We start from the raw sequence: 12,160 nt of genomic DNA on the forward strand, positions 1-12,160 counted from the left end.
ACCTCAGGGTTCAGGGATTGACACCTTGCTGCAGAATGGGAGTGACATGTGAAAAGTCAATGGTAGCCTTGACTCTGCCGTTTTTGTTAGAGTTCTATTTCCTCTCCTAGAAATCTAAGAAGGATTAGCATACAAGTCCTTGATGTTTTAGAAGTTTGCCTGTGCTTGGATGTGAGCTCTCTTCAAGTTTTGTTCTACTTAATTGTATAATAAGATAACCATGCCTGATGTGATATTATTTAAACACTTGGTGACTGAAATATCTAACCCATGAGCCCATGCTCCATAACTTTATGTGTTCCTATTCCCCGTGTGAATGTCAGATTAACACTTCAAAAATTTCAGAGACGTATTAGAGATCCACTGACTCAAACATCTCTGTCTTAGAAGCTTAGCAGTCACCGTTGAGAGCATGCCAGGATAGGAATAAAGAACACCAAACTCTGCTAACTTGGAGGAAAACTATGTATGTGTGTTTGACCCAGCTGAGGGCAAGGCTAGATGAGATCATGTTAATCATGGACATGACATGAATAAAGAAGAACAGAGACCATGCTCAAAACAGGAAGAATGAGAAGAGGAAGAGATAAGTAAATTTTTGAGATAGGAAATACAGGTGAAATTAAGAAAAAGAAAAAACACTATTCATCTCAAAGGAAGGGAGCTGGAGCATGAATTATAATCACCCCAGCCACACCAAATCCTTCACATTCTCTGGTATTCTGACTCATGTTGTCTGCCATATGAATGTTGGCACGTGCCATTCCAGTAGCTCAAATGCCCTTCCTGGTCCTGCCTGTCCATCTCCCTAGGGCAGAGCATTATCCTTTCATCTTCAGCATAACTCTTGTCTTATTCTAGAAGTTCTCCTTTCCCTGAGGCCAAAGTAGGAGCCTTTCTTTTCTGATGTCTGCATATTTACGTGTTTGTTAATTCAGCAAATGATCACATGATGGTAAGAAAAGAAAAGATATTTCCATTTCTTTCTTTGAGTTAGTTGGGTATTGGGAACTTGCAAAATAATCTTAAAGTCAGCCTGTTAAACTATGATGCTATTTGGGTGCAAGCTGAGCCCTCTCTGGAGCCAGGGTGGCTGGGACTGCTTTGAAAGCCAGCCTTTCTGGAGACAGACTCCACTGTGAGTAACAAAACATTGAAAAAATATAGGCCAAAGATTCCATAAATTAGATCTCATGTTGGCCAACCTACAGTTCATTGTTCTTGACACTGGGGCAGAGACCCCTCCTTAGAATATCTCAGTAGGACCTGGTACTATGGCTCACTCCTGTAATCCCAGCCCTTTGGGAGGTCGAGGCAGGAAGATCACTTGAGCCCAGGAGTTCGAGACCAGCCTAGGCAACATACAGAGTCCCTGTCTCTACAAAAAAGAAAAATAAAAAATTAGCCAGGCCTGGTGGTGCATACCTGTGGTCCCAGCTACTGGGGAGGCTAAGGCAGGAGGATCCCTTGAGCCCAGGAGATTGAGGCTGCAGTGAGTCATAATTGTGCTACTGCACTCCAGTCTGGGTGACAGGGTTAGACCCTATCTATTTTTAAAAAAACAACCCATTGGGTCCTTGAGAGCTCAGTGTTTAGCAAACCACCATACTCTTTCACCACATGCAAGTGATGAACTGGTTGGGGTGTGTAGCACACCAGTAACCTCGAGATTTAAGTGGGACTGCTATTTTGCCTCTTAAAAGATGACTCTTGATCTAGTAACCCTGGTTAAAAAACAAAACAATCAAATGTCTTCTTCCATTGTTTGGCTGAAGGAGCTGCCGCTGCTGAGTTAAATTTTGGAGTGAGGATCAACAATACCTACAGCACAAAAAAATAAGAAGTCTAAGGAACTAAAATAAGTTTTGGCTTCTGTAATTTCATTATAGCAAAAGGAAGAAACTGAAGGAAAAGTGGTATGTAGTAATAGTAATAATGATACATTAGGAAGCATTTTAAGTGCTTACTGTGTGCCAGCCACTGATCTGTTTTATCTCATTTAAACCTTGTGTGGGTGAAGTACTAGGATTAGTTCTTTTTTATAGATGAGGAAACTGAAGTCTATAGAAACCAGCAATTTACTAAATGTACAGCCAGAGAATAGTATCACCAGGATCAGAACTGATGGCAGTGTCTCTGCAGTCACCATGCTGAATTCTCTCCCTGCCTTTTATGATTAGAGACCAAATAAGCTCCGCCACCCTGATGTTTCATGTTTACATCTGAGACACTGTGTATTACCAGGAGAACTCGGGCACTGAGGCTGCTCAGTCATGTGTCAGAAGGAGATGAGAGAAGATCATTGGTGTCCGTCTGTCTCTGTTTCCAGCAGTGGAGATGGGAGTATAAGAAACTGCTTAATGGAGAAGTAACTCAAAAAGAATGCGTGAACCACTGGTCTCACTCCCTCGATCTTCCCACTCCTGCATACAGCCAGCCCAGTTGTGGGTTGTCACTGTGGATTCCTGTAAGAATCAAAGAGGACATCAGAATTTTAACTTTGTGTTATTTTAGCTTCCATTATGCTGACTAATCAGTGACACTTGGTCACATTTATTTTCCATGGGAGTAAGACTGAACTAGCCCCTTTGTTCTCCTAGGCTTAGTTTTACCCCCAAGCCTCGTCTCCAGATTGGCATATGGGATAGAAGCCTTGTTTTGGAGTCATTCAAGTCCCAACACCCCACTGACTGGCTTCAAGATACTGGTTAAATAATTTAAGCAGCCCAAGTACAGTGACTCACACTTGTAATCCCAGCACTTTGGAAGGCCGATGTGGGTGAATCACCTGAGGTCAGGAGTTTGAGACCAGCCTGGCCAATATGGTGAAACCCTGTCTCTACTAAAAATACAAAAATTAGCCAGGCATGGAGGTGGGCACCTGTAGTCCCAGCTACTGGGGAGGCTGAGGCAGGAGAATCACTTGAACCCGGGAGGCGGAAGTTGCAGTGAGCCAAGATCACACCACTGCACTCCAGCCTGGGTGACAGAGCAAGACTCCATTTCAAATAATAATAATAATAATGTAAGCTCTTAGAGCCTCAGTTTATCTATCTGTTAAGTGGGCATAATAATACCTACTTCATAGGGTTGTTTGGAGGATTAAACACTTTTATAGGAAATGCCAGATGCACCACACATTCCCGTAAGTATTGCTGTATTTCTCAGCCATCTTATTACCAGGCACCAACCCTTCCCTCATTTTCCCTTTCTTTGTCAAATCCTGTGCCAAGGTCACAGTATGTGCTTCCCAGTTTGTGATTGGTGGCTTCTTTAGAGGATTTCCTGCACCTCCCTGTTCATGAGTGACTCTGGTCCTGTTACCTTAGCATTGTCTTAAAGTTGTCCAAACTCTGTAACCAGCAAATGAAGAGGGTCCCTAATGCAGGAAACTGAGCCCTGGAGGACACAGTCACATCCCAGCTCTTCCATTCACCAGCCAAAGGACCTCAGACAAGTCCCCTAACCGTGAACAACATTGGAGGGTTTGCTAGACACTGTGTACTTGCCATACATTGGGTAAAATATTCACACCGATGCTCCCGAATTAGGAGGCATTAATTTAGAAGTTGACACCACCTCAGAAAATAATAACAGAAACATCTATCTACTCTGAGGCAGATAATCATTCCCACTTTACAAATGAGGAAATGCGGATAATATAAACTTTTGCAACTCACCTACATTGCTGATGCGTAACAAATACTGGGTTCAAACTCACATCTCTTCTGCTTCAAACTCCAGGTAGCCTTCTCTATGTGCAGTGGAGGTTATAGGATTCCTGTTTCATAGGTTGTGGTAAGAATGTTCACAGGGCTTTGCAGACTTCAGAGATAAGGGGTGTTGCTGTTGTTGTTGTTAAAATGTAAGCCCCAAGGCAGGAAGAGGTCAGGATTCACATGACGCATAGAGAAGGGTATAAGCAGAGAACAAAGTTAGAGGGAAGAATAAGTTAGTAGCCCAGTGGAATGGTGAATGGATGAAAAAGGGTGTCAGAGAACAGTTAACCACAGCGCGCCCTGATTTCAAAGGTCTGGTCTGTTGGGTTGTGACATTACATAGATGTGTTCTGACCCATCTCAAAAATTGGACATCACTGAATTTAATTAAGATCAATTAGACATTCCTCCTATTGTTCAAACACAATGCCTTATTTGTTTGAAAAGAGGGAAGTTCTATATGACCTGAAAGCTTCCTGCTTCATCTACTGCTTTTCTTCATGAAGGATGAAATGCCATTTGAAATAATAAAAAATAAATAATTGGCCTGCAGGCTAGACTGCATTTCTGTATGCATTTTCTCAAGACATTATTAAACTATTAATACAAAACGTTATTAAACTATTAATACAAAAGGGGTCTGATGTCTCTGTGAGATAACTCTTTCTTCCAAATGTCCCTTGCAATCCAATCTAAACCTTAGCTGTGGCTTCAGTCGGAGATGGAAAAGGCACCCCCCATCAGTAGCAGCCACCTGATGCTTAAAACTCATCTCTCCTTTCCAATATGCAGCCAACAGAAGCAAGCAAGTGGTTTGGGAGGCTGGATTGGATAGTCAGAAATCTTTTTGGTGAAAGCAGACATGGTTGAAATAAAAGAACCAAAGTGGTTAAGGAAGAGGATGAAAAAGTCACAAGCACAAAAAAACATAAATATGTTTAGAAGTGAAGTTGTTTGAGAGTCTTCATCTGACCCCGTCAACTAAATCTACCAAGTCTTAAAGCATGTATGTGACTTACTGTATGTACTACAAGTTGTTGATGTTTCATGGGGCTTATGACCTAGAGAACATCCCAATAAAGGTTTTGGGTTTTTCCCAAAAAACATTTTTTTGGTTGTTGTTCCCTGACTCATTGTACACATGACAGTGTTTGAGATTATTGAATTCTAAAATCCTATTTATAATTTTAAACCATATTTCTGGTGGTTCTGGTTTCATTCATTCATTGTAGAGATGGGGTCTCACTCCTGTTGCCCTGGCTGTGGAGTAGAGTGCAATGACGTGATCAGGGCTCACTGCAACCTCAACCTCCAGGGCTCAAGCAGTCCTCCTACCTCAGCCTCTGGAGTAGCTAGGACTACAGATGCATGCCATGCCTGGGTAATTTTTAAAAACATTTTAGAGACAGGGTCTTGCTACATTGCCCTAGCTGGTCTTGAATTCCTGGCCCCAACTGATCCTCCTCTCTCGGCCTCCTGAGTCACTGAGATTATAGGCATGAGTCACTGCACCCAGCCCTATTTCTGGTAGTTTTATATAGGATACTAATTGTAAGCAGAAAATACCTAGAGATTAGTCCTTTGCTAATGTAAAATGTACACCTGGTACATGATAGGTGTAATGATAGCAGTAATGGTAGCTGTTGTTGTTGTTGTCATCGTCGTTGTTGTTGTTGTTGTTGTTGCTAAAGAAACTATAGAGGCTGGGCGCAGTGGCTCACACTTTGGGAGGCTGAGGCAGGCAGATCACCTGAGGTGTCGGGAGTTTGAGACCAGCCTGGGCAACATGGTGAAACCTCGTCTCTACTAAAAATACAAAAATTAGCCAGGCATGGTGGCAGGTGCCTGTAATCCCAGCTATTTGGGAGGCTGAGGCAAGAGAATCGCTTAAATTCAGGGGGTGGAGGTTGCAGTGAGCCAAGATGCACCATTGCACTCCAGGCTGGGTGACAAGAGCGAGACTCCGTCTGAAAAAAAAAGAAAAAAAAAGAAATTATAGAGGGATCTCATCCATCTTCCTCTTTGTTTAGCTGAAATGTGCAGGCACAGAGAGGTGACGTGACTTGCCCACAATCACACTATTATTCCTGACAAAGTCGTTAATAGAATCCTAAGTCATATCTAGTATTCCTGTACTATCTGAGTTAAACAGCCTGCTTGAGGCCACTGTGGACTAGAAAAGATGTGCTGACCGCTTCAGCGGCCTGTAGATGAGCTCCAGTACTTGGAGCTGTCTGGAAACTACATGAACCGTCAAAGACTGGAAAGTGGAGACACCCAGGGTTGCTCACCTGGATGCCTGTGTCAGATTCCATTCCTGAGTTCTTACACACATCTGTTCTCAACCTCCCTCTCCCACCCCCTCCCCACTAGAACTGGCCTTGCAACGTTTTTTTCTAGAAAAGGAGACGAACCTTGAGGCTTTTATATGGTCACTCTTAAAGATAGGGTGTGAGCGTCTATGTAATTGGTGACTATTAAGGAAAGCAAAGCAAGCCATAGCAAGCTGCAGAGCCCCAGAAAATGTTTTCTGTGTAGCGGTTTCTATGCCACACAGTGTGGAAGGCAATTATCTTGGAGGGGATTCCACAGCCCTGTGCTGGCTTCCCCGGTGTAAGATTTATTGTCGGCTGGATTGGGTGTTCTTTATAAGAGCATTTACTCGGCATCTAAAGCGCTGTCAAGAGTGCTACTTCCTGAATGCTTTTGAGGTTGCAACTGCTAAGCTTCATTTTCCCGTCTTGGAGATATATTTTTGAAATGGTATGCAGGGATTTGTACAGGCCTCGTGCTTCCCATTGACACTGACAGGAGTTGCACTGTTAAACCCCAGCACGCTGCTGCGGAAATTTACCTCTAATGCCCAGAGCCCTCCTTTAGCTGGGAGCCTGGCCCACACGTGCGCGGAGGGTTCGCGTAGCAGGGGAGAGGGCCCAAGAGTGCCCTTGTTTTGTGTAAGTCCTACCAGCTAATCAGTCTCAAAGTTGACTGTTTTCTTACTTAAACAAAGGATGAGCAAGTACTCTTCTTTTGCCTTTTTTTTTTTTTTCTCTTTCCATTTTGTGGATCTTAGGAATGCCAGAAGAAAACTCGAACTGCGAGTCAGCTAAATATACTGTATCGTGAAACCTTAGGGACCACTGAAATGGGAACAGTGGCCCATTAGTGCTAAGAAGGTGTTTTATTGAAAATGCGCCGACATGCTCTCCCTGGAGAGTGAGCAAAAGAAGGCAAGATGCCCAACAGTAATACAGGTTGTTCTCTTAGGCAAGCTAAAATATAAAGTTTGGCACTCCCCTGCCGTGAGCGAGCAGGCAATAGAATAGACGAATGTGCATTTTTACATTAAAAGTGCCATATTTCACTAGGGGTGCCCCCCTTCCTCTCCCCGTTTTGTTTAAATGTCTTAATTTATATATTCCAGTTAATAGTTCATTACATGTCCTTTCTCTGTCTGGCTTTAAAAGTTGTCGTTTGAATAAGTTAAAGTAGTCAAAATCCTAATCCTGGCAGGCTTGCCAGCAGAGGGCAGGCGTAAAGAAGGTTTTGACATGAGGGTGTGTCAACCTAGGGTCAGAGGAGGGTGGCGTTGCATGGGAGGAAGATGTGTGAGCATTGTTCAGAGGGCAGGATGGGACACGCTCCCTTTGCCTCTTTGCAGGCTTGCTGCACACCACGGATCTCTGGAAAAGCTGACTATACTAAATAAAGGTGGTCAGTTGCCTTTATCTGATATTCAGCGATCTCTACATAATTAAACGTTAAAAAAAATTAAAATGTAATTTCATTCCCCAAGAGCCATCTTTTCTTTCCCCTTCAGTGCCCCATTTCTGGTTATGCTTAAAAATCGAGGGTTTGCCTGTGGGTGGGCCAAAAATACTGTCACTCTTCGGGAGGGAAATAAATCATACTTGGTGGTGGTGGTGGCGGCAATGATTTTTTCCCCCTGATATCTGAAGGATACGGCACTTTGGGACATGCTCTACTGCCCCAAAACATGTACCTTTTCAAGAACTTTGCACACTTCCGTGTAATCTGTTCTAACCTCATGGCAGAAACAGTCCATTAACAAATTTTACATTATGTTAAAACAAGGGATTATGGTTTTATCATAAATGAGAGAGGGTAGTTTATTACTGTTAGTTAGATGCACAGTTAGGAAAGTATGTTGTCATTTTTCTTTTCTGTCATGATTTTGTTTACCTCTGATGCTTATGAATGCTTTTAGAATAAGGGGTTTGTTTTTAGGTTGATATTTTCCAAAGCTCATCATACTCATAAGTCACCTGAATGTTGACATGTCATACTGTGTATATACAAATTAACCAGAAGCAATGGCATTATAAAATGTTGCATTACATGAAAATGCAAACGGCAATTTGGAGGATGCATTAAGGGGAATTAAAACTCCTATGGAACAGTGAGAACTCAGTGTTTTCCCCCGGCCAAACTTGCAGGCACAGAAGAAAAACAACATAATTAGCTTCATTGTCAACATACGCATAACAGTGACATAAACAATATCAATATGGAGCTAACTGCCTTAGCTCCCTGTAGATGGATGATGTATTAATTTATATTTTTAAGTAAAAGCACTGCTTAAATCAACACAGAATGGTGGTTCCTTGGAGACAAATCCCCAGATCTCAGGAATGGGGCATTGCTGTTGCAATTTAGTAAGTCTAATTGGCTGCCCCGTTGGCATTCTTTGGAGAAATACTTAAAGCTGTCCTCCTTCTGCAGAGGCGAGCTTCCCTGGGTAGGCCATCAGGCATATTACTGGGCTTACATTTTGTATTCCTGTTGCTTTAGCTTTTTCTCTCCAGCAACAGAATCAGTTGGTTGGATCTCTTTAAGTTCTGTCATTTCAGAGTATGTCCTGGATACTCCATTAAATTAATTGGAAAGGGGAAAGAAAATGTGTGTTGTGTTAACACAAGTGTTGTTCAGAAGAAGACAGCAAACTTGAATTAAGGTTTTGGCCTCTGATCACACAGTTGATTTTTCGCCCCATGCTCGTATCCTTTCTGTAGTTATTTCCAAGCAGCTTCTGGCAAAAGCAGGCCTTTTCGTTGTAACTGAGGACCACGTGGGCCAGGGACCATTGCTGTATCAGCCTCACCACAGGGCCATTCATCAGTGTACAGAATAATGTCCTGAGGAGACGCTCCTCCTGACTCTTCCTTTAATACATCTTATCTCCATTCTCAGCTCTGAATGGGCAGTAAAACCTTTCACTTTCTTCTGTGTTCAAGGCTAAGGCTCAGCAGAACCAAATATAATACATGATTTTAGTCCCAGGTGTGTTATTTGGTGGTTAGAGTTTGGTGTGGGATCATAGTAATCTGTTCTTAAGTGCACAGCCAGCTGCACAATGGACTCATTTAGCAACTGACAGGTTTCTTAATATGTGGTGTTTGAACAAGAGCTGTATCTGTTGTGGGTGTTAGGATGTGGGCATCAAAAATATTTTTAAAGTATGGTATTTAGCATTTCCTTTACTCTTCCTTAAACATTGGCCTACCCGTCAATATCCACCACCACCCCCCCCCCCACCACAGGTATTCATTTTATTTTATTATGGCTTCTCTTTTTCTGTAATTATCCAGTATCTGCTTCCTCTTGGAGGCCTGTAGTATGTTTTATTTTTTAATTTCTTTATTTTTTAAGACAGAGTCTTGCTCTGTTGCCTAGGCTAGAGTGCAGTGGTGCGATCACAGCTTGCTGCAGCCTTGAACTTCTGAGCTCCAGGTGATCCTGCCACCTCAGTCTCCCAAGTTGTTGGGACTATAGGCATGCACAGTCACACGTGGCTCACTCTGTGTGTGTGTGTGTGTGTGTGTGTGTGTGTGTGTGTGTGTGTGTGTAGTTTTGGAGACGGAGTCCCACCATGTTGCCCAGGGTGGTCTCAAACCCATGGGCTTAAGCAGTCTTCCTGCCTTGGCCTCCCAAAGTGCTGGGATTATAAGTATGAGCCACTGCACCTGGCCATGTTTAATTCTTGGGAGAAATCACTTTGCTTTTCTAAACCTCAGTTTCCTCCTCTGTACAATGGGGCCTGGAATTTGTGTTCAGATTATGACAGCTGCATGAGACTGTTAAAACACCCACAATCCAAAATATTTTTGTTGGCCTTTCTTATTCAGCTTTTCTAAAATGACCTGGCGCTCATAGTGATTAATCAATGGTTTTAACGAAGTCTTATGAGTTACTATTGGTTTTAACATTTTATATTATACTCCAGTTATGGAAGTTCCAGTTCTTCCTGCATCCCAAACACAGGGCAAGTGCACAGGACCACAGGAGTTTAGAATTAACCAAAGTGACCTGGGCATACGTAGTTTATCCAGGTTTATCACTGATGGGACATTTCCTTGCCCAGAAGTAGTCTCTGAGTCACCATATCATCTGTCTGTTTGGAGAGAGGGCAAGATGGGCTCCAGGTGGCTTCTGAGTTAGTGTGCCAAGCCATTTCCCTCTCTGTCACCTCCCCCTTATCCAAACCATCAGCCTTTAAATGCCACCTCCCCAAGGGGCCTTCCCAGACCCCTCCTCCTAGTGATCTCCTCCTCCTTTGTGGTCCCATGGTGCTTACAGCCACCACTGTGCAATTTAGTACTTGAGTAAGCACTGCATTGCATCACTCTCTAATTATTTTGTTTAAGGCTTGTCTCCACAGCTGGGTCATGAGCGTCTGTAATGTTTTTTGTTTGCTTGTTTATTGTTTGTTTTGATGCACCTGGAGACTATTAGCTGATAAACACTGACCTGCAAAGGAGTTAGTCCACATTCTAAAAGCATGCATGAGTTTTATAGATGCCTCATGAAGAACGTAGTTTCTAAAATAAAAATACATTGCATATTCAAAGTACATCCCAGTTTTTGTTTATAAACATTAAAACTCAATTTTAATACTTTGGGAAAAAGAAAGTCACTTAGGCGTTTTGAAATGATTCTTTCCACTTTCTCCCTGTACATTGGTTGGACAGCACTTCCTTTATTTTTATTTCCTGCCGTTGGGGCTCTCTGCCAGCCCCTCCGGAAAGAGCACCTTGTCTCTTTAAGAGTCAGAACTCTACTGATAATCAGGGGACTTTCTGGCAGATTTAAGGCCCTTCTACCCCCCAAAAGCGCCCTTGGTTCTCTGTTGAATATTCATGAGAGGGTGGGGTCACATTTTGTGACCTGAAAAAATCCTATTAATAAATTTGGTATCTGACACAAAAACACTTTAGGGTGAAGAGCGATCTGCGCTGTGCCCATTTAACATCTGATCATACGTTGATGGTCACTTCGCGCTTGTCTCTTTTACAGCCAGAGTAAAGAGGGAATTGTCTGCTCCCCGCTGACCCTGTTGAAATTCAGGCATTTGCTTGATTGGAAATATTACCAATATTCTTTATGGTTTGTAGTAACCTGCATTTAATACACCTCACATCAAAATGTACTTTCAAGTAAAACTCCTGGAATTACTGGGTCAGATTTTGTTGCTTTTTTTTTTTTTTTTTTTTTTTGAGGGCAAATAGGTATTCATTGATGTCACATTATTCCTTTTCCTCTAATATTTTGAGAAAAAGAATAAAAATGTGTGTGTGGATTTTGTGTGTGTGTCTTTAAAAAAAATATACAGGCCAGGAAGTTTTTCTCCAAGTTTGAAGGTGGTAAATAGGTGATTTTTTAGAGTCGCCGAAACGGACTAGATTAACCTGACGCTTAAATCGTGTCAGTTGAGCCAACAAAGTTTAGCATATTGTTGACTTTTTAAAAAAACACTGTAACTCAGCTTTCAATAGCCTGAAAGAGCAGTGACTATTTCTAATAGAGAAGGTCATCCTAAAGTGCTTATTGAGAGTAGCTTTTGTTGTTGCTATTGTTGTATAAATAAGAAAGGAATTTAAAGAATTATTTCTTAGCAAACGTGTGGCAGATGCTTTCTTCGGCAGCTGTCGTTCTAGAGGGGAAGTTGCCTGGTTCAGCGACGAGGCACGTTATTTATTTCCACCCCGCGTCGGCTTAGTTTTCCTCGGTGCGCACTGGCACACTTTGGCGAGCCCGACTCTGGGAAAGAAAGGGGTGTGGGGAGGCCGAGGCTCTGTGAAACCCCCGACGTGAAGCGAAAGTTCTCCTCCCAGGGCGGTTTTCGAGGAAAGCGCTTCTCTGCGCTGTCTGGGAGACCCACGTCCCCTCCCGAAGCCGAACAGTTGCTTGGAGCAGTCGGCTTGGCGCCGCCAGCGCCGGGTGCCCCCTCTTCGGCCTCCCGGGTTTCTCGGAAAGGTTAGGACAACTCTTTGTCAGTTTCAAAGACGAAACAAACACGCCGCCCCGCCGGCAGCCCCGGCCCCGCAGAGCCCCGGCCAGAGGGAGCGGTGCGCGCCGAGCCCGGCCGACCCAGACGTCAGCCGGAGGCGGGTCACCGGGTTAACAGCTATTAAGTGGAGTTG

The 12,160-nt window shown here is 43.2% G+C and overlaps 1 protein-coding gene across 12 annotated transcripts in view; it reads left to right on the forward strand.

Moving 5' to 3' along the window:
- Nucleotides 1-12,160, forward strand: part of FOXP1 (forkhead box P1) — a 632,119-nt gene that overhangs the window by 509,349 nt on the left and 110,610 nt on the right. The window lies entirely within an intron of this gene.

The sequence above is a fragment of the Theropithecus gelada genome, chromosome 2 (assembly GCF_003255815.1).
Source record: "Theropithecus gelada isolate Dixy chromosome 2, Tgel_1.0, whole genome shotgun sequence".
NCBI lineage: Eukaryota > Metazoa > Chordata > Mammalia > Primates > Cercopithecidae > Theropithecus > Theropithecus gelada.